Here is a 27340-nt window from a genome sequence, read left to right as displayed (position 1 = left end):
TTTTTTTTTTTTTGAGACAGAGTCTCATTCTTGTCGCCCAGGCTAGAGTGCAGTGGCATGATCTCAGCTCACTGCAACCTCCGCATCCCGGGTTGAAGTGATTCTCCTGCCTTAGCCTCCCGAGTAGCTAGGATTACAGGTGCCCACAACCATGCCTGGCTAATTTTTGTGTTTTTGGTAGAGATGGGGTTTCACCATGTTGGCCCAGCTGGTCTCCAACTCCTGACCTCAGGGGATCTTCCCGCCTTGGCCTCCCAAAGTGCTGGGATTACAGTTGTGAGCCACCGTGCCCAGCTGATTCACTTTCTAGTGTACTAAAACTTAACAGACAGGTAGGTGATCATAGAATCCCACATGTTACTGAGAGCTTCTTAAATCCAAAGTCTCAGCATATAGCCTCAAATGCAACCCACGCAAAGCTGAGGTGTATCACCAGGCACCTGCATGTGAGCACATTCAGAAGAAACATCAGGCTGGCATTTAAAAGGGAACTGATGGGATATCTATTAAATGGAGATTATATTGCATAATTAAATTTAAGTAAATCAGCCTAAAATATTGTATCCATTCTTCTAAAAGTGTGCAAGTATTTTTTAAAATATTATGCAACCACAAGAATAACTAAACCCTCCAAACGAAAAGTGAAACAAAAAAGAGAAAACAAGCAAGCATAAAATCCAGTAAAATCTCGTAGGTAAGGTTCATGTGGCTGATCCCTATCCTTCAGTTGCTAATTTTATTTCTCAAATACAGTCTCATTGTTCTCACTGATTTACTACTATACATTTCCATGTAAGAAATACATATTAATTATATTAAGCAATTTTTATCACTTTCCATTTGGTTTCCGTGGGAAATTCCATCTGAAGATGTTGGAAATGACATCTTTAGAGCTTTTGCTATTTCTATATGATGGTCATTAAAATTTTAATTGTTTTTGCTATATGAAAATTGGCAATAATGATTTGTTTGGGCCAGTTAACACTTAAGTTTATAATAAATTAACACTAAAAGATAAGCTAGATTTGTATTGGCTTCCTTCCAGAAGTCAGTGGAATGATTTCTGTGTTACACCTTAGTGACTATGAAAAGCTTTTCTACTATCTTCCCTTAGCTATTCTCCTTCTAGTTTCCACTTCAGCATACCCTATAGTCCTTTTTCTGCTCGTCCAACAAACAGCATCACCCCCATGCTTAATGACTAGCACCCATTAGGCAAGAGCAGGGGATTGGAGATTTGCCATCAGGTTGTGAACTGAGTGGACAATAAAGAAGTAAAAAATGATGAGAACAGGGCAGGAGGCAAGAGCTATAGCTTTATAATTATGGGCAATGAGAACTGAGGTAGAAATTAGAGAGACAAAGTTAACTGGAATGGGCATAAGAGGTCAAGTAATTGCCAACAATTATGTCTTTGATGAGGACAAGAGCATACAACTCTAGTCCACAAATCCTTGACACCTCTAATTGTGAGATGTGGTATGTATCACCTTGAGTCTGGACTCTGTGCCTGCTTGATCAGTAGTAGAAGTGATGCCATGCCAGTTTCTGGGTCCAGGTGTTAAGAAACTGTCAGCTTCCATTTCCTGTCTCTTGAGACCACAACTTAAAATCCAGCCACCATATTGAAAGGAAGCCCAAGAAATCTGATGGAGAGGCCACATGTAGGCATTCTCGTCCATAGTCTTAACTGAGGTCTAGATGATGCTCAACCACCACAAATGTGTGTGTGCGTGATCCTCTAGATCAGTGGCCCCCAACCTTTTCTGTACCAGGGACCAGTTTGGTAGAAGACAGTTTTTCCACAGACCGAGATGGTTTTGGGATGAAACTGTTCCACCTTAGATCATCAGGCATTACTTAGATCCTCATAAGAAGCACACAACCTAGATCTCTCACATGCACAGTTCACAGTAGGGTTTGGGCTCCTATGAGAATCTAATGCTGCCACTGATCTCACAGGAGGCAGACTCAGGTGGTAATGCTCAACTGATGGCTGGTCACCTACCATGCCGCCTGGTTTCTGACAGGCCACAGACCAGTATTGGTTTGTGTCGAGGGACTGGGGATTCCTGTTGTAGATGACTAGTCATTGCCTACAGTCTTGAATCTCCCCAGCTGAGTGGCCAGATACGGAGCAGAGGCAAGCCATCCCTGCCGCACACTCTCCAAATCCGATTCACAGAAGTTGTGACCATTATAATGGTGGTTGTTTTATTCTGCTGAGTGAGGAGTGTTTATTAAAATGTAGAAATAGTAATTGAACAACCATTGTCAGGCACAAGTATACCACTATTAAGCAAGACCTGCCATCTCTGACTTGATGTAAATCACATGAGAATCCTATGAGTATATAGCTGTATGTCAAAAGAATGACTTGAATCCCTAAATATAGTAACCTGTAAATGTATTACTCTGAAAAGATAAAACTCCCTTTGAATAAGAAAAACTTTCCAAAAAGCTTGTGGAGTTTTTTTCCCTTACAGGAGAAACAAACCAATATGTAAATAAATTTTCAAGCATGAGCATGTTTCTTCACTATTACCTTGTCACCTCCCTTGTTTGTACCATACACTTTGCTCTTCTAAGCATTTTTATTGATAAGGGGAATTTTAAAAATCAGTAGACTGCAGCTTGTGGCTGAGGCATTTGGATAGTTTAGGTGGCCAGCTTTGAACTATTTTATTATTGCAAAATTGAAATAAATTGCTTTACTTCTCTACCAGTAGGCTTGTCTGCCAAATTTAACTTGTACGTTTCTAAATCACTTACATATTTTAAAGGCTTAAAATTAAAGATGAGATTAAAAACTTTTCTCTTTGCTTCAAAGGGAGAACCAAAATCTCCACAGAGTCTAACTGACAACCTTTGTTACTGCTTGGAAAGGGGGAGGAAAAAAAAAGAATTGTTTGAAATGTTTCCCTAGTTCTTAACCTCTTGTTTTCCAGCCAGTTTTGTTTTGGATTCAACATTGGAATGTTGAGATAGATTGTGATGTTTACCTTGACTTTACTAAACCTAAAGTGATGTTGAAGAAACTGATACTGAATATTTATCCATTTCTGAACTTGGCTGTGACCCCAGTCTTTAGGAGGATGGTTAATTTGACATGTTCTGGCAGAATTAATTTTGTTGCCATACCAGTAACTTTCTCCTAATAAATTTTTCTCTCTGGAGATTTCAACACTTCAAAAGATGATACAGCATACCTTTTGCAAAGCAGAGGATGATAAGGTTCACGTAGGCAATGGAGTCAATGATTACTTCTGCACCCCAACATATAATTATGGAAGCAGGATGAAGGAACCTTGAATATGCTTGCTAGTGGCACAACTGAACATGGGGAGAAATGTCAAGTCGAGGTTGAGGTTCAAAGTTAGGAACAGGTTTCCAGCTTTGCAGCTGCTGTAATTACACAATTCTGTGCATTGAAACCATTTATCTCCTGCCAACTGTGGTAATTAATTTTGTTTTCAGTTAGTGGAGGGGGGATTGATCTTCCCTTTATGAAAAACTTTCTCACGCAAATGTTTTCCAGTGTTGAAATGTTGAATGGCTTTTCTCCTGTTGTACAGGTATTTACTGGAATCTGAGCTCATGATTCTCTGAATCCATGACTAATGCAAGTCAGAGCCAAGTTTATTGATGACTTCTATTTCCCTCTTTAGGGATCAAAGTTTTTGAAAATATACACTACTTAGAACTTTAAAATTATCTCTAAGTCTATTTGCATGTAATGCAAGTATAGCAACCTGTACAGGTAAGTACCTTTTAGTTTCATAAACAAGGAATACAATCTTGTGCAGGCATGCATTTTTCAATTAAACATTTCATATAAACGTATAGTTTGTGTGTCTCAAGGAGTTCTTTAACCCAAATACATGCCAGTGGCCTTGTAGAGTTGAGTTAGTGTTTACAAGAAGGCTTGTCACTGGGCAGCTTTATGTCACTATCCAGAAAACTTGGGCCATACTATCAAACCTTCACCACCAATGCTTTTTACTTTGATTTACTGTGAAAGTCTTTTCTTTTTTTTTTTTTTTTCTCCTTTTTTTTTTGACATGGAGTTTTGCTCTATCACCCAGGTTGGAGTGCAGTGGCACAATCTTGGTCCACTGCCATCTCGCCTCCAGGGTTCAAGTGATTCTCCCACTTCAGCCTGCTAAGTGGCTAGGATTACAGGTGTGTGCCACCATGCCTGGCTAATTTTTATATTTTTATTAGAGATGGGGTTTTGCCATGTTGGCCAGACTGGTCTTGAACTCCTGAGCTCGAGCGATCCTCCTGCCTTGGCCTCCCAAAGTGCTGGGATTACAGGCATGAGCCACCACACCCAGCCTGATTTACTGTGAAAGCCTTTTGATGTAATTTCCCTTGAAAGTTAAAGAAATTATTAATAGATTTTTTAAAAAGAAGAAAGTTTCAAAGGACATGACAAAATAATCAATGAAATGAATTATAATTTGTATTTTGGTATTTATAGAAAATCACTGTGGATTAAAGACAATATATAATTTTTATTTGATTTATTTCTTGTGTCTTCAAAACTTTGAAATGCATCCATGTCTCAGTCTTTTTGGGCTGCTAAACAGAACAGCATAGACTGAGTGGTTTATAAACAACAGAAACTTCTCTCTTACCATTCTGGAGGCTGGGAAGTCCAAGATCAAGGCGCTGGAATAGTCAGTGTCTAGTGAGGGCCCACTTCCTTATAGATGGCATCGTCTCTTCACTGTGACCTCACGCGATGGAAGGGATGAATGAGATCCCTTGGGCCTGTTTTATAAGGGCACTAATCCCCTGCATGGGGGCTCTGCCCTGGTAAACTAATCTCCCAAAGGTTCTACTTCCTACTATCATCATCTTGGGAGATTTCAACATACACATTTTGGGAGAACACAAACATTCAAACATTCAGCAACGTGTGAAAGGTCATAATTGATATGGTTTGGCTCTGTGTCTCCACCCAAATCTCATTTTGAATTGTAATCTCCATAATCCTCACATGTCGAGGGCAGGACCTGGTGGGAGGCGATTGGATCATGGGGGTGGTTACCCTCATGCTGTTCTTGTGATAGTGAGTAAGTTCTCATGAGATCTGGTGGTTTTATAAGGGGCTCCTCCCTCTTCCCTCATTTGCTGTCCTTTACCTGCCTCCATGTAAGACATGCCTTTGCTTCTCTCTCACCTTCTGCCATGATTGTAAGTTTCCTGAAGCCTCCCCAGTCATGCGGATATGTGAGTCCATTAGATTTCTTTCGTTTATAAACTACCCAGTCTTGGGTATGTCTTTATAGCAGTGTGAGTAAAAACTAACACAATTATGATTAAGCAAAACTGAAATTGCTCAGTGAATTTATTCTAAGAAATTAGATAAACCAAATAATATGAACAATAGATAAAATATGATTGGACTGGAGGATAAAAAGAAAATTTGTGAGTGGTTGGGGATAAAAGGATAGTGAGGAGAAGATAAAGTTGAGCAAGAGTTTAATATTTTTTTCCTAAATATTTCAGTTAATTTCTGTGTGCCCTCCTACACTTTAGTCCTGGGAATTTAGACCTGGAAGGGGTATTAGGGGCATTCCTGTACTTGCCCTTTTCAAACTTCAAGGCAAATACGAATCTCCTGGGGATCTTGATAAAATGCAGATTTGGATTCAGGAGGTCTGGGGTGGGGGTTGAGTTTCTGCATTTCCAAAGCACTTTCTTGGACCACGTTTTGAGTACTGAGGATATAGTCCACTCTCCATTGCACCCTCTTTTTATAGATGAGCATAGTGAGGGCCAGAGACACTAACTTTCCCAAGGCCACAGAGTCCCTCAGTGCTGCACAGACAAGGAGAGCCAGATCCTCTGCTTTTCTGCCCAGTGTTTTCTATGTGGAGTGAGAGTTTTCCAGTCATGTTCTGCCAGCAGAAAGTCACAAAAATCATGATGCTCTTTGCAGAATACCCTTAAATACTCACATACTCAATTAATATTCCTCAACGTTGTGCTAAATCAAATAGCATCTTACAATAGATTCTAGCAATCAGTGCCCCATTATTTAATGTCAGCAGCAAATGCATCAGTTAACTTAAGAGGAGATCCATGTTTGTACATCCCAAGGCTTACATTATTTGAGGAGTTCTCCTTTTAAAAAGGTACTGAAAATTTTAAATATAAATAAATATGAAAGTCAATATTTATGTGGAATGGGAATAGAAATGTGAACATGTAACAGGAGCTTTGAAGATCGATGCCTCTTCCTTTTTAAATCACTTGCGGCAATTTACAGTTTTTTCCTAACTGTTGCCTGACTTCCCCTGCCCAACCAGTAAGTACTAGCTCCCAGTACTTGCAAGAGCCTGGACCAGTGAGGGGTCCAGAAGCTCATGCATTATTAACTTCACTGTAGAGCTGTTTCTGGTCTAAGAATCAGTGTTGTCTGCATGAAGTGGGCTTTTCTGGAGCAATTAATGCCCTGGGCACAGTGCTCCATGTACCCCGAGACCCCTTGCATACCCATTTCATGGAGTGGATAATCCGTTTGCTGGTCCTCCACAAGATTAGAGCTATTGAGAATCTTAACTAGACATACTTTGCTGTTAGTATAATTTATGGCATTGTGTTAATTCTCACTCAGCTTCATCACCTCGTTGGAAGGCAGAAAGACAAGCCAATAGACAAACTAGAAAAACCAAAAATAGTTGACCAACTTGGAGCTGATCATGCTACATGAGAACGTGGTCATCTGAGCACCAGCAATTCCAGCGTGTTATTATTATTATTATTATTTTTTTTTTTTATCATCCCTGGACCATCCCAGTTATTACCCAGCTTTTGATCCTTTGCCAGTGTTCATTACTTTAGGTCAACAGGAGATTGATAAAAGTAACTGTCAAGTTGAATCTTTTTTTTTGAGACGGAGTCTCGCTGGGACGCCCAGGCTGGAGTGCAGTGGCCGGATCGCAGCTCACTGCAAGCTCCGCCTCTCGGGTTCAAGCCATTCTCCTGCCTCAGCCTCCCGAGTAGCTGGGACTGCAGGTGCCGCCACCTCGCCCGGCTAGTTTTTTGTATTTTTTAGTAGAGACGGGGTTTCACCGTGTTAGCCAGGATGGTCTCGATCTCCTGACCTCGTGATCCGCCCGTCTCGGCCTCCCAAAGTGCTGGGATTACAGGCTTGAGCCACCGCGCCCGGCCAAGTTGAATCTTAAAATAGAGAACCAAAATGTAGCTGAAAAAATATGCGTGTGTTCTAATACTTCTGAATGTTCTTAGAAAATTGCTAATCCGAATTTTAAACTATTACATTTCACTTTTTAAAATACACAAGACATTTGTTTCATAAGACATTTGTGATGTTATATTTTGATATTCTGAATAATCCCCCTTGTGCCACAGTTTAGCATAGTTTCAACGCAACAAATATGATTTAGCTAAAATTAGCTGAAAGCATAATGGATATTAAAAACCTTCTGAGATACAAAGTTAAGAACATTACATATTTCTTTGGTATTGACTTTATGTGATGAATCACATTAATACATCTCAAGTCATTAATCTTGTCTGTTTGTATTTACTTAACTGGGATATGTAGTTTTGTTATATTCACTATTTACGCCAGTTATGGCGGATGCTGTTTCATATATATCTAAAATTGCTTTACATATCAAGATGATTTATTTAAACTAGACCAACATCCACATTCATTTATGCTGTGGAAATCAACTTTGATTGTCTTTGTAGCCAACTTGGAAAAAAAATCTGGTAAAATCATTTAGTCTCTGAGTTTCCTTTACGAGTGATTTTCTCTGGGAAAAGAAGGGGGGGACTTCTGCTAAATTGGGGATCTGGGTAACCGAGCATCTCTGGGAGGAACAAAGGAATAGAACAGAGGGGCTAATTGTTTAATTAGTAAATGTCTGCTTGGTTAATGACATATTAATGAGTTTTTAAGACCGTCATATCATTTACCATAAAAGACCCATGTGCCTATCCCTGGATGTACTGTATAATTAAGTAATGTGACCCAGAGGAGTTAATCATTTAAAACGCTGTCATCTTTCTCAAGTTTGCAGATAGAAGAGCTAGCACAGAAGGCACCTGCCAGGTAGAGTCAGGGTGGCACATAATTCTGAACTAAATTGTCTCTCTGCAACGGCTGCACAGTCAGATGTCTGCCCAGAAGCAGAAATTTTTTTTTCTTTTGACAATTGAAAAAGCTGCTAAGATACTTGCCACTTGCTCCTTGGCACTCAGTTACTGGCAGTGAGAGTATGTGTTTGCAGAACAGGGACCATGTGATCGGCTTTTGAGTACTTAAAAGAGTGTGGAGGCTCAGAGGACTCAGAGATTCTAGAACTGTGCTATTCAATATGGGAGCCACTTGCCACATGTAACTATTCAAATTAAATTAAATTAAATAAAATTTTAAAATTATTATTTTTTCAGTCATATCAGCCACTTGTCAAGTGTTCAATAGCCACATGTAGCAAGTGGCCCCTTTCTTGGTGGCACAGACATAGAACATTTCCATCATCACAAATGGGATGGGATGGACCACACTGTGGCTAAATGCAAATGGTGGTGGGGGCCACCAGGACACTGGCAAGCAGTGCTCACCCTGTGTTCTCCATTCGCACCTGTGAAAAGCTGAAGAGAGAATGCATTCTTCAAACCCTGGAAGGTCAGCCCCAGTCCTACACCAATAGTTCATATCCTTTTTTCATGGGGCAGAATCCACACCAGAATATTGCAGCCATTTGTTTAGACTAGAAAATGATAATTTACCTTACCACAGAGCACACAATTTGGGGGATAAAAATTATGTTCTTATTGGTAAATTATAGAGCTTACTACCACAAGCAGCACTATGAAATTTTCCAGTCCAGCTCTTTGTTCTAACCTGCTTCCCTTAGACCCTCCAGAGCTTCTTGTTTCAGACCCGCAGAACTGAATTCAAGTCAGAAACTGTAGTTCCACTGCTTTTGCATATGTCTATGTGGTTTTTCAATATAAGATAAACTCTATACTCAAAAACTTTTGAGTGCCTCAATTTTCTTGGACCTTCTGCAGAAAAAAGAATTCTCCAAATGGATTATTTTAAACAATTTACTTCTCATTCCTGTTTCTTGAGCTCCATTCAACAGTCAGATTTGCATTAATATTTTCTTGCATTAGATCTCTCCTCTCTCTTCCTGGCCTCTATTTTTCTAAATATTTTTGTTGTGTTTTAGTCATTTTAAATTTAATATCCTGCAAATCTCTAATTAATTATGTAAAGCATGTGCCACCTTATACAAGTGGAGAGTGATTCCAGTATGTCTTCAGGGTAGAAATACTTAAGACCCCCTTCCTGATCTGCTGGTAGTAGCAAGAGGTCTAGGAGCTCAATCTATTTCCCTTCAAGATTTCCTGCTGAATCTTGACAAGGGGACAAGAACCTTGTCACCTACTTTGGGAATCTTTGCTGGAGCTGTGTGATAATGGTGCTACTGCCAACAACTTGGCACTGGCCATATCACACCTGACGCAAATGCTCCAAATAATATAGGCACGGAGTCCCAATCATCCCACAAGTGCTAACACATCAGACACCTTCTAATTTCCAGCAGTCCAAGACTTTCTCTGTGTGATTTGCAGTGGAAGAAGAACAAGCAATTTATTTTAAAAAACATAGTTCCGGAGGTCAGTTAACATACATAGCTCAGACGTAACTTTCTAGATAAGTGCACATCCATCTTTCTGAGTTAGAGAAGTCCTGCAGAAAGTATTGCTTGAGCGTAAAAAAATGTTATCACAAAATTCACGTATTTCCCCCTTGTTTGACATCAAATAGGGTAGATAGATTCTTGCACACAAGTGTTACCTCTTTCCCTACTTCATTGGCAGAAGGAGTATACTATTTCTCTCCTTGCCCCTGTGACTTTCTCTCATGGTGGACAAAGTGTTCTTTTCCACCTCTTGGTCTGGGGCTTGAGTATGTGTTTTACTTTGGTCAAATAGATCTTATCAGGTACAATTTGATCAGAGGCATAACCTACACTTGCCCAGTTGGGCTTGCACTCTTGTATTCCTGTCTTTTATCATGAGAAGATACCTTGAGTAACTTTTTTAAGTGGATGAGAGAGACACACACAGAATAACTTGGACCCAATCTGAAGCCTGGACCCCAACCCAGCTGAGGCTAACCTAGCTCAGCTACATCCCAGCTAACCTGAAGATGTGTGAGTGAGAAAAAACATGCTTATTTTTGTATGCCACTGAGATTTTGGATCTGTCAATAACTGAGACATCAGCCTTTTAATGATTAGCAAGACAATATTAATTGTGTGTGAAGGTCAAAGGGCATCTGAGGTTGTACAGGCATGATTGTCTGTTCTTTCTGGCTTTGTACTTTCATGATTATGAAACACTAGGAGCCAGAACAGGAAGAGTATTTGCCAATTCAGCCCTACTCTTATATACTGACATGGTAGAGAAGTACAAGAAGATGGTCTTAGTCTTTGTCTTGGTGAGGCATGCCTGCAATGCAGAAGTGGGTAAAGGCCTTAGTTCTTGTGAGGCCTGTGAAGATGGCTTTGAGAGCCATTAGGGAATTTTATAAATATCCTATTTCACCTCCTTCCAGGACCATGCTGTGTTTGCATGTCTCCACTCTCCTTGAAGTTGTCCTTGGCCAATTACTTGTTTTGGACAATAAAAGGTAAGTAGGTTTGATGTGTGTGATGTGCTACTTCTGAGTAGAAGCCCTAAGAACTAGTGTTTACCTTACCTCTCCTTGCCCTTGCCATTGTAACTGGCCACTTCCCACATGGTGGAGGATGATGCTATGGAAGCCAAGTTCAGAGCTGATGGACACAGAACATGAGATGGAAATACACATTTGCTATTCTAACTCACTGAGAAATTTCTGTATTACACCATAACCAAACCTATCCTGGACTCTTACAATTTCCTATATTCAAGATGATTGAAATCTAGTAAAGGAGATGAGACAGATTCCTATTCAAATCAATATGGGAATAGCGCCATGAATGTATGGTTCAAAGTAAATTTTATTCGAATGTGGAACAAAAGAGAAATTGCTTCTGACCAAAGTGATCAGGAAAGACGTAGTTAAAGATGAACAGCTTGAGCAACCATTTGAATATGATAGGATCTCTATAGACAAATTATAGAGGGAGGCATTCAAGAGAGATGAAATGGGAATGGAGTTGGAGAGCCCAAGGGGTATTTAAAAAATGGAGAGCAGACAGATGGACTTGCATTGAAGCCTTTTTAAAACAGGCTCATTGCATACAGCTGAGCAGCCTTTCAGTACAGAAACTCATGCTGTGGCCTGGAGTATAAGGCCCAAATAATACCAGATAAGAAGACCAGGGCAGAGGGTGAAGACCCTCGAATGTCAGACAAAGAAATATGACCTATGTTCTATTGGGATGAGAGCAATGGGAGTTATCAATGCTTTATGTGTAGTGCAGGAGTCAGAGGAAAGCAGTGTTTTAAGAAGATTCCTTTGGCATGGTCTACATGATGAACAAGGAAATTAAAAAGGTGACTTATCTAATTTTCTCTCCCTCTTGCTTTGTCTAGTGGACCCACCACAACAGTTGAAAAATGATATGGAAAGCCTTGATATACAATTCATAAAATGGGAAGATACAAATGAAAAGGCACTTCTAGAGGGAAATATGTATCATGGAGTCACTAGTCTACAGGTTCTGTCACTTAGAAGGCTATGTAACCTTAGGCAAGTTACTGCTCTATCACTTGAAGCTTCACATTGCATACATGCAAAATGGTGATAATACCAGTGCACATTTCATAGACCTCTAGAGGAGTGGGTGGTAAATGAGAAAATTCACACATCCCAGTGCCTATTTAGCCTATATAGTAAATACCAACAAATAGAGGCTACAATTACTTAAATTAATGATCATTTCAGTTTCTCCCGGGGAGTATGACGGTATTTTTTTTCCCCTACTAAGCAATCAATTTGCTGTTTCTATGTAATACTTTTTTGGAGAGGAAGACACACTTCCTAAAAATGTTAAGCTATCAAAATAAAAATGAAAAAATGCACTTTTCTGTTATTTCAACATCATTCGTCCATTAGACCAGAAACACCAAGTAAGCATGACCATCAAGGCAGTTCTTTGTGCAGTTTGGTAATTCCTTTTAAGGCCCCCAGGGAGGCTGGTAGGAAAGAATACTGAATAGGAAAGCAAACAAGATTAGGTCAGCACCCACTCTCCCTTTGGGGGGATTCACAGTACTGTTTTTGTTTGAATAAGCAAAGCTCTTGCAAAAGTTTGGTTTGTTTCTCACTGAATCCAACGTCTTTTCCCTATCCTTCGGCTAATATTTTAAAAGGTAAAGCAAGCATTCAAAAAAGTAAAGTGGCAGTTTAAATAAAAAGTGGAGAAATGTTTTTCAAAAGGCAAACAAAGTCAGCCAAAATAAGACAGCCTTCCTTAGTTGTATAAACTGAAAATTGGTGAGTGAAGCTATAGAAATGTCTGTGTGCCTCTTCTCTGCCTGTATCTATCTTGGACACTTACATCTTCACATCAACAAAATTAGTAAAGAAGTTATTACCCAATTTTACAAATGAGGGAAGAGCAATTTAGTAAATTTAAAAGCACGAAATAAAAATGGGATTTCACTCATTCATTAAACAGAGATTTATGAGTGTTGATTTTATGGCAAACACTGTTTAAACCACAAGGATGTAACCTTGACCAAGTCACAGAATGGAATTTCAAGCAGCTGGAAATGCAACGGTGGGGTGGGAGGTAGACAAATAAACATAGAACTAGTGTGATGAGGGCTTTGAAGGCTCCTTGGAGGAGGTGAATTCAAGCTTGAGTCCTGCTGGGTGACGGCAGGTTAGCATCTGCTAGGGCGAGAGGGCAGGGCACCAGGGGAAACAGAGGCAGGTCAAGGTGGCTGGAATGTGGCATGAGAGGCAAGCAGTGGCCAGAGCACTTGGATGGTGAAGTTCCTTCTGCATTATGGCGTCTGGACTTCATCAGAATACGTTGTCGATTTCCACTGTCTTTATTAGACTCTGATAAATCCTTAACCTTTCTATCACTACCACCTCCATCCAAGCCATTACAATTCCTTACTGTGATTATTATCATATTCTTTTGTGTGATCTCCCTTCTGATCTTGATGTCAAGTCTATTCTAATACTGCCAGAGTAAGCCTGTTAAAACGTAAGTTAGATCATCCCTTTTTGGCTTACAACTTCCAATGTTCTGTTTTTTGTTTTTTGTTTTTTTGTTTTTTTTTTTTTTTGAGGCGGAGTCTCGCTCTGTCGCCCAGGCTGGAGTGCAGTGGCCGGATCTCAGCTCACTGCAAGCTCCGCCTCCCGGGTTCACGCCATTCTCCTGCCTCAGCCTCCTGAGTAGCTGGGACTACAGGCGCCCGCCACCTCGCCTGGCTAGTTTTTTGTATTTTTTTTTTAGTAGCGACGGGGTTTCACCGTGTTAGCCGGGATGGTCTCGATCTCCTGACCTCGTGATCTGCCCATCTCGGCCTCCCAAAATGCTGGGATTACAGGCTTGAGCCACCGCGCCTGGCCCCAATGTTTTTTTACTCATTAAGAAAACAGACAAATGAAAAAGAGCCTGGATCCGTATAGCCTGTATGGCTTTACTGGATCTGCTACCTTCTTTCACCACTCAGTTTCTACCATATACTCTCTGATCTCACTTCTTATTGCTGTTCTCTCTCCTCATTCTGTCTGGTCCATTGATTCAGCTTCCCTCCTGTTTCTAGAGCACACACAGTGCCCACAGCATGCTGTCACCACAGGACCTTTGCACCTGCAACTCTCTCTGCTTACAATGTTTCTTCTTTCTGACCTCCTTAATTAAGGTCTCTACTTAAATGTCACCTTCCTGCTGAGGCTTCCCCAATCCCCTTTATGTAAAGTTGTAACTCATCCTCCTACCCACCTCAGGAATCCCTGTCATGGAATTCACTATCTAACATACTTAAATTTCATGTGTTTCTCTTGTGTATCGTCCATCTCCTCCTCTAGCATGTGATCTCCTTGAGAGGAGACATGTCTGCCTGTCTGCTCACTGCTGTGTCTCCAGTACAAACAACAGTGCCTGGAATAGAGAAGCTTTCCACTGTTTATTGACTACATGAATGAGTACACCTGGACACAACTGGAACAGTTGCATATGCCTTCTGAATGGAGCTTTCATTTCTTTATAAGACAAATAGTAAACACTGAACTTCTGAGTGTCACTATGTGTGATAAGATTAGCCTAAAAAGTAAATTCAAATATAAAGGAATACAAAATGTTATAATCTAGGGAGGATACAGGCAAAACCCAGGCAGCTCAGATCTATAATTTTTACTCTGAAGGTCAGAAATAGGAGCAAAATACCAATATCATAACCCAGAAGGGAAAGCGGTTTTAATAAACATAAAATGTTTGGCTTATGCTAGTTATTTGTGGTAGTGAGAGGTGAAGCCAGCTGGACTTCCTGGGTCGAGTGGGGACTTGGAGAACTTTTCTGTCTACCTAGAGGATTGTAAACCCACCAATCAGCACTATGTGTCTAGCTAGAGGAGTATAAATGCACCAATCAGCACTCTGTAAAAATGCAGCAATCAGTGCTCTGTGCTAGCTAAAGGACTGTAAATGCACCAATCAGCATGCTGTAAAAATGCACCAATCAGCACTCTGTAAAAGCGCAACAATCAGCACTCTGTGTCTAGCTAAAGGATTATAAACGCACCAATCAGCATTCTGTGAAATGGACCAATCAGCGCTCTGTAAAATGGACCAATCGGTGCTCTGTATAATGGACCAATCAGCAGGACATGGGCAGGGACAAATAAGGGAATAAAAACTGGCCACCCCAGCCAGCAGGGGCAACCTGCTCAGGCCCCCTTCCATTCTGTGGGAGCTTTGTTCTTTTGCTCTTCACGATAAATCTTGCCGCTCCTCACTCTTTGGGGCCGTGCCACCTTTCAGAGCTGTGGCAGTCACTGTGAAGGGCCATGGCTTCATTCCTGAAGTCAGCAAGACCACGAACCCACCGGAAGGAAGAAACTCTGGACTCAGTTGTCTCTTTGTTTCCTTCTCCTAATGAAACACCAGATTCATTGGAGCTGATCTATCAGCATGGCTCTGACGCTTATTATTATTATTATTATTTGGTTACTTTAACAGCTAAAACACTTCCTTGTAACTTACCCAAAGTGGCTTAATAAAAGTGAAGTATTAATCAAAAGTATGTGATAGGACTAGATTTAACCATAATCTGGTCTAGGACCTCAAATGATGTCATCAGTACTCAATATTCCTCCACCTCACAGTTTCATCTGTCCCCTAGCCTGGCTTTAGTCCAGACAGTGTCTTCATAGTGGCAGGATGACTACAGCAGCACGAGTGTCAGTGTCAGCGACATTTAAGTCTGCAACAAACAAGTAACTTTTCTGACAGCATCCCTTGAGAGTCACTCTGATTTGACCAGCTTGAGTTACAAACCACCTTGATTTGTGGCCAGGGAAAATGCAACATAGTGATTAGTTCACCCATGGGTCACATTCAGGTCCTATGAACTGATAGTGAGTTAGGTGCCAAATAAAAATCAGTGTTCATGCCAGAAGGTGGCCATGAGGATGCATGAGGACCAATCTACTTGTGTCACCTTCTGTTTTCTTCTAGAATTTCCTGAAGTTCATCATTGTTCAGGATCTTAGCAACCAGTCTTTGGATTTAATATTAAAAAAATAAAATGATAGCAGCTGTGGTGACACATTTTTAGCAACTTTTGCCATATTTTAGAAAGTTAGTTAACATATATAAACATCAGAAATTACTGGACAGATCACTAAGGGTTATGACTTCATGGTAATTTGTTTATTTGTTTAGAGATGGGGTCTCGTGTTACCTAGACTGGAGTGTGGTGACATGATCATGGCTCACTGCACCCTCAACCTCCTGGGCTCAAGCAATCTTCCCAAGTAGCTGGGATTACAGGTGTGCACCATCATGCCCATCTTATTTTTGTATTTTTTTTAGATATGGGGTCTTTCTATGTTGGCCAAGATGGTCTAGAATTCCTGTCCTCAAATGATCCTCCTGTCTTAACCTCCCAAACTGCTGGGATTACAGATGTGAGCCACGATGCCTGGTCTTTGTGGTAATTTAAATTAAGCCTTTCCTGAATAGAAATTTCTCTGATGATGATGATGATGATGATGATGATGATAACACATAATACTCAGACAACTGGGCAGAAAGTAGGTTTGTGTATTCTTTTTTCTTTTTTTGAGATGGAGTTTCGCTCTTATTGCCCAGGCTGGAGTGCAATGGCGCGATCTCAGCTCTCGGGTTGAAGCGATTCTCCTGCCTCAGCCTCCCAAGTAGCTGGGATTACAGGTGCCTGCCACTATGCCCAGCTAATTTTTGTATTTTCAGTAGAGATGGGGTTTCACTATGTTGGCCAGGCTGGTCTCTAATTCCTGACCTCAGGTGATCCACCCACCTCGGCCTCCCAAAATGCTGGGATTGCAGACGTGGGCCATGGCACCTGGCCTGTTTTTGTACTCTTTAATCCACCATTCACAGAAAGGTTGAGACTGGTGCCTTCTGGGCATGTGAATTTTCTTTGGGAAGGCAAACTGCAACTGTTGGGTAAAGTATGTAGCAAAATGAAAAACACCAAATACTTCAGTATGCCATTCAACAAATTGATAGACGTTCTCTTACTTTCGGCAGTGTATTTTATTATCCCATTCCTGATTTGTTAGCACTTCTCTCCAGTGATATGAAAATTAAGAAATGAAGTTAAAAGTTTAGGAATATTCCCAAACAGTAAAAATTGGTGAGATAATTCTATCAGCCTCCATGGTTGTTCCTACTAGGAGCCAATTCAGTGCCTTGCGGTATTCACACAAAGAGAACATATTTTGCATAACATACCTTCCAAGCAGTGATTATCCCTTGCAGGCTGTGTGTTCTTCCAAGTGGTCCAGCTGATTAGAGGCTCTGAGTGAAATCTGTGCTGGTTGATAACCTGGCTACCTTGGCTTTCTACTACATTAAACCCTCTTTGTTCTTTTTAAACAGTAGCACTCATGCCAGTAGACTTTCCCTGCCTTCAGAAACTATGTTTCCTTGCCAAGAATTTAATTCTTACAGGTCACCAAGAAGTAGATGGTATGTGTTGGCAACATTAATATCAGAATGCAACTTTTGAGATTATGAATTATCAATAGAATATCACATATTGCATGCCTTTGTAGTTAAATTTTCAAATAATTCAGTATTGAATAAATGTTATTGATCATCACAATCTTCACCAAATTGATGTAACCTTCCCCAGTTCTATCACATAATAGTCCCATTCAGTGTCCCATGTTAGAGAGTTAGATGGAGCAGAAAAAAATACCAGGGTGTTTGAGAAATGTTTATAGACCCATAACATATTGGCATATTAATGCCTTGAAATATCATTCATCATCTCTCAAAGTTACCATTTGCTTAGGCTGTTTTGAACCTCTTTTTGCCAGGCGATGACTTAATATGCCTTGAACTTAATTTCCATGGAGTACACATTAGAATATGCTAATTTAACAAACACTTACATGGTCCTGTGTGCAGGAAGCTTGCCTCTGTATCACTGTGGTGTTCGGGAAAAGACAATAACAGTCTATGTCTTTGGCCTTTTCATCTCTGCTCTAAGCCACAGGTCAGAAAACTTTTTCTGTGAAGTCCCAGACAGTAAATCTTTTTGGCTCTGTGGGCTATGCAATCTCTGTCGCAATTACTCAGTTCTGCCCTTGCAGCCACAGACAATATGGAAACATAATGACCATGACTGTATTCCCATAAAACTTTATTTATGGCTAACAAATACTGGATTCCATATACTTTTTGCATATCGAGATTTTTTTTTTTTTTTTCCTTTTGATGTTTTTCAACCATTCGTTACTCATGGACAATACAAAAACAGGGAGTGGATTGGATCTGGCCCATGGACCACTATTTGCCAACCCCTGCTCTAAACTAAAATGGGTAACCTAGATGATATCTGGACTTCTTTTCACACCAGCCAGATCGGCATTCTGTATTACTATTTTCTTACTTTTCTTCTGTGCTGTTGCAAAAATCTTGAAGAAGACAAACCTTCTAACTCTACCCATCCCTCAGTGCTCATTAAGTTCCTACTGCCTTGATTAAACTTTTTCTTTCCTCTTTCTTCACACAGAAATTTTTCTACATGACCCTTTAGAATAAGATATCTCAGGGCCATGCCAGCAGCACCTCTCCTCTGACATTTTGAAATACATTTTGTTTTGCTACATACATTCAAAGAACACATGTTTTTTGGTCTCTGAATTTTTAAAAATATTTTTAGAGCACAAATCTAGTCTGTGTTACTTTATAACACCACTCCTGAACCAAGCTAGCACATAATTGTATATCCACTGAGCAATCAATCAACACATGTTATAGAAAAACAGATAGTGTATAATCGTATGAGAATGGATGAATATTGTATCTATATTTTTATAGTCAATACTCAACTCTCTGCACGTTTAGTATATGGCAAAGTGTAATTGACATGGGGTAGCAGAATGGATGTTATTATGTTTGGGGTAGTATGGTTTATTCTCAGATGTCCATCTAATGAAAGCAGGTAGTTGGCTTGTCTGCATTCATTCGATAAATACATGCTTATTGAGTTCCTGTATCATAGGCCCCAGCAGGGAAGCACATCTGGGTTGTCGTTCTCATTTGTACAACATGACATCATCTCTGGGTCCAGCTTCAGCTGAGTATGCCTCTGAAACATCTCACACATCAGACCTCTTCTCCCCTCCATGCCTGCCTCTGTTAGCCTCTCACTGCTGCTTGATTTAACCGTTAGTTTTTCCTCCTATAGTCAGCGTGATACTTTTATGAAGTATAACATATTATTAATGTGTTGCTAATTTCCTGTGTCTAACTGTTTAAGGATTTGCATAGCCTGCAGGATGTGTGAGCTTCTCAGGGCATGCATGTTCTCCCGTGAAGACCCCTGCCTCCCTCATCTCTTTCATCTTGTACTACTTGCTAGAGCTTCCATAACAAAACATTACTGACTGGGTGGCTTAAACAATAGAAATTTACTTCCTCACAGTTCTGGAGGCTGGAAGTGCAAGACCATGGTGCTGGTAGGGTTGGTTTCTCCTGCAGCCTGTCTCCTTGTTTTGTAAATACCACATTCTCTCTTAGTCCTCACTGGGTCTTTCCTGTGCACACACATCCCTGGTATTTCTGTGTGTCCCAGTTTCTTCTTCTCCTAAGGTAGCAGTACGATTGAATTACTGCTCAATCTAACAGTCTTATTTTACCTTAATTACCTCTTTAAAGACTCTAATTTTGAAATACGGTAGCATTTTGAGAGATGGGGTTAGGACTTCAACATGCAAATTTTGGGGAGGCACAGTTCAACCTAGAATGCATCCCTTACTTTCTTCCTTCTCCCTGCCAAGCATCGGCCACACCAGATGTTTTTCTGATTACACCAAAGCCTTCCATACCTCATGCTTTGCTCCGTCTGCTTTCTTTGCATGAGATGCCTTTGTCGTATCTAGACCCTTTTTCTGCCTGATGAACACTGATAATATTTCAAGAGGTAATTTAGAAATCACCCTTGTCTGGATGCAGTGGCTCACGCCTGTAATCCCACCACTTTGGGAGGCTGAGGCGGGCGGATCACGAGGTCGGGAGTTCAAGACCAGCCCGGCCAATATGGAGAAACCCCATCTCTGCTAAAAATACAAAAATGAGCCTGGTGTAGTAGTGCATGTCTGTAATCCCAGCTACTCAGGAGGCTGAGGCAGAAGAATCGCTTGAACCCGGGAGACGGAGGTTGTACTGAGCCGGGATCGTGCCACTGCACTCCAGCCTGGGTGACAGAGCAGGCTGTCTCAAAAAAAAAAAAAAAAAAAAAAAAAGGAATCACCCTTTCTGTATTGTCTTTCTTGACCTCTTGGTGTCTGTGGAGAAGTTCCATGGTTGCACCTGTGACAAGTGTTGTACTCATCTGGGTGCATCTGTCCTCGGTCCTAAATTGAAAACCACAGCCTATGTTTCATTACTGCTCAGTGAAGCTTTGTTGGATGAATGACTTGCGGAATCTTCTCTGACCCTCTTGAGTTTTGATTGGTTGGATAAATTGTTAGATAATGAGGCTAGTTGGATAAATTGTTAGATGAGGCAACAGAAATACTGCAGTTCCTGGGTTACCAAAGCAGTTTTGTGAAGATACCTATACTGACCAGGATAAGCTTAAGATACGTAAAGTGCAACCACTGTGAAAGGTAAGATGATAGGTTGTGCATAGAAGTGGACACAAATTAAGCCAGGAAACTTTTACCTTAAGCTAAACTATTATTTTCTTAGATTTATTTACAAGAAAATGATTAGAGTAAAAGTTTTGCTTTTAAAAAGCACTTGAAAAATTTCCCAGAGTCTCTTTTATTTCTTTTTTCCTCACAAACAAAAAGAGCTAGCTTTTTCCTAAAGAAGTTTTATCCTGATGATTTACTAAGTGAGATACTAGATAATTACTTTTACTTTATATTAGATTTTTACTTGGCACCTCAGGACTTGGAAATACAGCTTTCTTTGAGGGGAAAATGTTTTGAAACATAAAACTTCCAAGACAAAGCTGTACCTATTTTCTAGTGCAATATATAGCAGCTTGTAGAATCTCATATACAAGATGGGAGCTGAGAGAATTTTATAAAATTCTCATTTAGTTAGCAATATTAGAAAAACATTTAATATGTTACTATTCACCCTTTCTTTCATAGATGTTAGACAAAAAAAAAAAAAAAAAAAAAAGATGTAGATCTATTCTGACAATAGTTCCTTTCCTTTGACACTTTGCTCCATGAATTGTTCTGTGGTTCCCCATTTTTTGAAATGTAAATAAGACCTATCTAGTATAAACCCTAAGTTATAGTTCATTATAAACTATAGCTTATAGCAAACTCTAAGCAAGAATGATGAACCACTGCAATTTGGAGGAGAGAAATCCCCTGCCTGTTGGTAGGACTACATCAAGGTAGGTAGTTATCTATGTTTCTTTGCAAGAGTCTCAAATCATGTCATTAAAAATGGCAGTACTATACATACACCTGATGGCTTTGTCCCTTGGTTAGGCCTTTCATTCATTAGTAAACCCATCAGTTTCTTTCATCCATCACTCAATCCATGTTTCCTCCAAGCTTGCTGTGTGCAGGATACTTTGCTGCATTAACTATGCAGTGCCTTATTGTATGCAAGTATTTGCTCCATTTATTTTCACGACAAGGTTTCAAAAGAAAACTCTTAATACATCCGGTGAGGGCCTTTCCACTTGAAAAAAAATGCCAAACACTTAACCTGACTGAAAATGTATCACCAAAGTGCTTGGCTTCTGGCATAAAGCAGGGACTATGTATAAACACGTCCTAAAAATAGATAAAACAAGAGCAAGGAGCCCAGAAGGGTAAAGTTGTCCTTTAGATACAGTCATGGTGACAACCCAAGCAGTGCCAGAGGATAAAGCAAGCTGCACCAGGCTTCAAGTCAACAGACATTTACTGAACTCCAGTTCTGCATGGGGCACTGTGATAGTTGCTTTGGGGGATACAAAGATGAGTGAGACATCATTTCTGCCCTCAAGAAATTTATAAGGGGAGACGGAGATACACAGAATTGCCATACAAGGCAGGATGCATTAAGTGCATGAAGAGAGATATAACTAAAGTGCTTAGGGACATGCAGGAGAAAGTGGTTAATTTTTACCATAAATATCAGGGAAGGCTTCATGCAAAAGACAGGCTTTGAGTTTTTCCTGTAAGTTTATATCAGATTCTGAGAGGCAGAGATATGGGAAAGAGTGAGGTAAACAGCACATAAGAACAGTCATGAAGAAGGCAATTTCACTGTGCAGTATTTAGAGCTTGAGTCAGAAAAGCAGGTCCACTAGAAGTGGGAGCTGGTTGCTATACACTGAATGTTTGCAGTCCACAAAATCCATATGTTGAAACCCTAATCTCCAGTGTGATGGTATTTGGAGGTTGGGCCTTTGGGAGGTAACTGGGCTTGGACGAGGTCATGGGGGTGGAACTCACGATGGAACTGGAGCCTTTACAAGGGAATGAAGAGACAAGAGCTCTCTTTATGCCCCGTGAGGATACAGCAAGACCCCAATCTGCAAGCCAGGAAGAGTCCTCATGAGAACCAGACCATGCGGGAACTCTGATCATGGACATTTCAGCCTCCACAACTGTGAACAAGTAAGTGTTGTTCAAGCTACCCAGTCTTTGTTATTTTTTATAGCAGCCTAAGCGAACTGAGACACGTGAAGGTGGACTGAGATACGTGAAGCAGTCAATGTGGGGCTGCTCCCTCACTATCTGGTGCTGGAGCCTTAAGGCCACGGGGCAGGCAGTTGGGAGAAAACAGGGTGTGAAGTAGAGAGGGGTTCGAACAATGTGGAACTCCTGAGGCTGAGCTGGTTCCCACAAGGACCAAATGGGACCCATTAGCCCCTCTTACCACCTGTTAGCCTCCATCTTTGATTATGGAATCCATTTGCTAGAGTAGCTGGAGCCTTTCCTCATGGAGCTAAATCCGCTGCTGCCATGGGTGGGATAAGCTGAAGGAGGGGAGTGGGAAGGAGTTGAGGAGCTGCACTTGGCTGCTACCCCGGCCAACCAGTTGGGCTGGCACGGGGCCAACCACATGTGCTGTCTGAAGCACAGCCTGGCGCCCTTGTGGACCTTTACAGCAAGCAAAGAGTATGGCTGCTACTTCACTTTTACCTTTTAAATCTTGTGCAAATTATCTTATGCTCCACCCCCAACCCAGAACTCTCCAGATAAAGGAATTCTGGGAAATGTAGTTCCAGTTTGTCTGAATTGATTTATTGCAAATCCACAACACAGCACCAGAATATTACCTAGGATTATATTCTACCTGTTTCAGTGCTACCGAATATTTTATCTTCTCAGAAACCATATAGTCTCTTTAGAACATCACAGTGAGTGCAACCCTCAACAGAGCTAACCTGTGTAATTGAAACCATTTAGGGAACAATGTATTCACTTGCTAAAGATCAATCAACTTGTTCATTTTTCAGTTGTTTAGGGCCTTGCTAGAAATTAACACAAGGCAGAGAATAAGATTAGAGTAAAAGAGAGAGTTATGTCAAATTACTTCTCTTCTCTCTTATTTTTTTTTTTTTTTACCATTGAAAAGTAAATGGAGAGACCCTTCTTCATTTTTATTGGACACCTTACAAATTCTAGGTACACCAGAGCTCTTACATACAGATGAAGAACAATATGGTCTTGGGAAGCTGCAAATACTAACTGAAACAAGCAGGACAGGGAATGAGTCAAATGATGAATTTTTTATGATGATAGATGTCTTACAACTCTTTGTTTCCTCATCCTAGAAATGCATATGTATCTTTGGAAGAAACTCGGAAGTAAAGGCGAGAAGATTCTTTGTTTAAAACATTAAAAACAAAACAGACCAAAATATCAAGCAAGAAGTTTTCTGGCAATAAACTAAGCACAGCATTATTTTTTAAGGAACACAAGCTAAATGTTCAACCTGTGGCAAATTTGTACTTTCTCCCTGAATTATGTTGTTATCAAAGAAAAAAAAGTGGAAAAGGCCGGTGAAATATCATCAGAACTGAAACTAGAATTAAACAAAACTAAATTAAAATGAAATGAAATGGTGTCCATTCTTCATTCATCCTCACAGCTGGGCCACTAGTTTTATGCATCTTGGCAGCCAATATTTTTGTCTCTAGGGCATAAATTATGCATCAGGTACCACTGAAACTCAGAGACCAAGGAAAAAGGAGGTAATTTGGAAGGTGAAATAAATGTGAACATTCTGAAGAAAGAATTGAATCTGTGCTTCAGGGTCAAAGATGAAATTTGAAAGGAGTTGACAATGCATGGAAAAAAGTGCTGAATTTGAAGTTGGTTTTATTATCATTGTTATTTGAACCAAGAATTAAATCCAGTAACTCCAGAGCGGTGATCATAATTCTGTACTGCCGTTTTTCTATTTTAGAATCCAGGGTACTATTTCCAAGAGGTTGGCCAAAAAAAAAGGAGCTCGACTCTAAATCTCTAAATCTTGGTGTCTGGATGCACTATTCATGTGATAGGCTAAAATAACTACTAATACCTTAGGTTCGAACAGCACTTTATGAAGTGATTTCACATAAAAGATCTTTTTTGATATAACTGTTATATGACATATCTTCCATTTTGCAGACAGGGTGAGTTGTTTGATGTGTAAGATGAGCTGAAATAGGAAAAGTGACAGAAAATTTACAGACCTATGGAATACTATTCCACAATGGGGTATTCTTTATAATTATCTGGGCTGAATAGCACCATCCAAAGTTCTTAAATCATCAACAATGCCATTTTTACTGTAGAGGATAAGAGTTATGATCCTTTGACTCTTTAAATTTTCTTCCTTGACAAAAGTGATCTACCTTTCTAGCCAACCTGTCTCAATGATCCATAACGTTGCTACCCTGGTGCCAGATGGATATGATAGAAGGCTCCTAAAAGGCTCTTGGTTTGAGGAAAGTGTTGCTTACATACAAGAGGAATCTTGTGGGATTTAAGAAGTGGGGAGATGTAAGTTTGAGTCATTAATAACTTCATTTAACTAAATTTACTTTTACAATGTTAGCGTTGCTATTTTGGTTTATGTAGCTTTTGACTAATATTTTTAAAGATACTGAAATATTATGTTAATTTCTTTACAGCATGGCTTACCTTTAAATATTGCACCATGTCCATAGGTGCAATCTGTCCTAATCTATTTCTATTGAGGACCCAAAATAGGCACTAAGATGTACAACTGTGCCAAAGAGCTATTTATCCCTCCTCTTGATCTAATCTACCATAAAATCTAGTAATTTCTTACTATTCCAATGATTACTCCTTGCCTATGGCTGGTACTCAGTCAAAACAGCCGGTTACCACATTAGCTACATTATTTTTAGACCAAATTCCTCTTAACTGCCTACTAGATTTCTCATCTTGAATGCTCCATGAATTCATCAAAATTAGGATGCCCAGAATGAAAGCCAATACCTTCTCCCTCAAAGATGTCGTTTCTTTCTAAAATGATTCTATCTATGTGTGAATGGCATCATGATTCCCTGAATCCTGCAAACTATTCACTTTGAAGTCATCTTTAACTCCATACCTTAATTGTTAACCACCTCATCCTGTTAAATCACAAATGTGTTTCCAACCCAACTTCTCCAATTTATTCCTACTGATCGTGCTATTCCAAGTTCTCTCTTTATTGCCTGGATTTTCTCAGCATTTTTGTAACTAGTTTCTTTGTCAATAATCTCTCATTATTCTGGCCCCCGGGCTGCAATGACCTTGCTTTAATTTTAGTGAAATAGGGGTGTGGGGAGGGGGTAGGGATAGCATTAGGAGATATACCTAATGTAAATGACAAGTTAATGGGTGCAGCACACCACCATGGCACATGTATATATATGTAACAAACCTGCACGTTGTGCACATGTACCCTAGAACATAAAGTATAATAATAATAAAAAAATTTTAGTGGGATAGTTTCGAGGGGGTGGATGTTGGTGAAAACAATTATCTGCTTCTCTATTTAAGCTAGAATGCCTTACAAACTGCTTAGCAGAGGAATGCAACTCTTCACAAATTTGCCCCATATGGATCCTGCCCATGAGGTAGGTTCAATAAAGTAGACCAGAGATTGTCAGAGTGATGTGCAGGAGTGGGGAAAGGGAACTGAGGCATTGGCAAAACTAGGAAGGCTGATGATACTTATCAATAGTGTGAGGCAATGTATCTAAACGGAGGTTGAAATATAGGAGAACCTGGGTTTCCTTAATGGGGCTATTAGGTGGGCAGTGAACCTGGTGTGCAGAGAATGAAGAAAGAGGTGATTGTGAGTGGGGTTGTACGTAACAGGACTCTTGTATAGCATTCATGTGCTGTCTTTGCAGTTACTCTGACTTGTGCATCCTTTGATTTAGCTGTGTAACAAATAAAAAAATGTATATAATTAGTGTATACAACATGATGTTTTCACATATGCATGTATTGTGGAATGGCTAAATGAAGCTGATTAATATTTGCATTCTCTCACATATGTATCTCTCTCTGTGTGTGTGTGTGGACACTTAAAATCTACTCTCAGCAATTTCAAGTATACAATACATTGTTATTAACTCTAGTCACCATATTGCACAATAGAACTTTTGAACTTTTTGTTCCTGTCTAAATAAAACTTTGTGTCCTTCGACCAACATCTTCCCAACTTCATAACTCTCCTACCCCTGATAACCACTATCCTCCTTTCTGCTTTTATAAGTCTGATTCCTCTAGGTACCTCATATTAGTGAAACCATGCAGTATTTGCCTTTCTGTGATCAACCTATTTCACTTAGCATAATATCCTCAAAGTGTATCCATGTTGTTGCAAATGATAGATTTCCTTCATGTTTTTGAGGCTGAATAGTATTCCATGTGTACCATATTTTCTTCATTCATCCATCAGTGGACACCTAGGTCACTTCCATATTTTTAGCCATACAATTTCTTAATGTAACTTGAGCACACCTAAGACTGCATTTCCGTCATTTGACACTTTGAAATGAAAACATTTTGAGAATATTCAGGGCATAAAAGTGGAACACTGTTATAAATTTCCTATTGATTGTAAACTTGATCAATGCAAAATTGCCCTCTTTACTGAATTTCATGTCTTAACAAAACAATGACTAATTAGCTGATTTATTCACTCAACAAGTATTTCTTTAAGTCTGATTACATTCCAAATGCTTTTAGGAGCCTATAAACAAAATTCACTGTCCCCATTTTGTAGAGCTTACGGCGAATGTAGTCATTACTGCAAATAATAGTGATATCAATATTTGTACTCTGGGTTTTTCTTTGAGGGGCGGAACTGCATTCTAGAGTCTTGTGTGTGATACTTTCTTGTGATACATTATTTTTGCGATATTTTGTGTAAGAAATAACAGATTATTATTTTCAGTTGTTTCTGAGAGTCTTTGCCTTTGAAGGGGAAATTTAGACCCTTTACTTTTATTCTTCTGTTATTCTTTTGTCATTCTGATTTATACTTTTAAAAATATGTAATATTATTGCCTTTTATTTTATTTTTTTTTTTTGCAAGTGAAAGTGTAGCCACTCTCTTTTTCATTCTACCAGTTGCTATTTCAATCTTTTTCAAGAGAAGGCTAAAATTTTATGTAACTATCAAGGAGAGGAACA

The 27340-nt window shown here is 39.8% G+C and overlaps 2 long non-coding RNA genes across 2 annotated transcripts in view; both read left to right on the top strand.

The window, feature by feature from the left end:
- Positions 1–27340, top strand: part of LOC115896895 — a 308577-nt gene that overhangs the window by 209342 nt on the left and 71895 nt on the right. The window lies entirely within an intron of this gene.
- Positions 21233–23768, top strand: LOC104676813. The gene is made up of 2 exons (XR_749971.2): positions 21233–22303; positions 23467–23768. It is a non-coding gene; the product is annotated as an uncharacterized LOC104676813 (long non-coding RNA).

The sequence above is a fragment of the Rhinopithecus roxellana genome, chromosome 4 (assembly GCF_007565055.1).
Source record: "Rhinopithecus roxellana isolate Shanxi Qingling chromosome 4, ASM756505v1, whole genome shotgun sequence".
In the NCBI taxonomy this organism is placed as follows: Eukaryota; Metazoa; Chordata; class Mammalia; order Primates; family Cercopithecidae; genus Rhinopithecus; species Rhinopithecus roxellana.
This window is presented reverse-complemented; position numbering and strand designations above follow the sequence as displayed.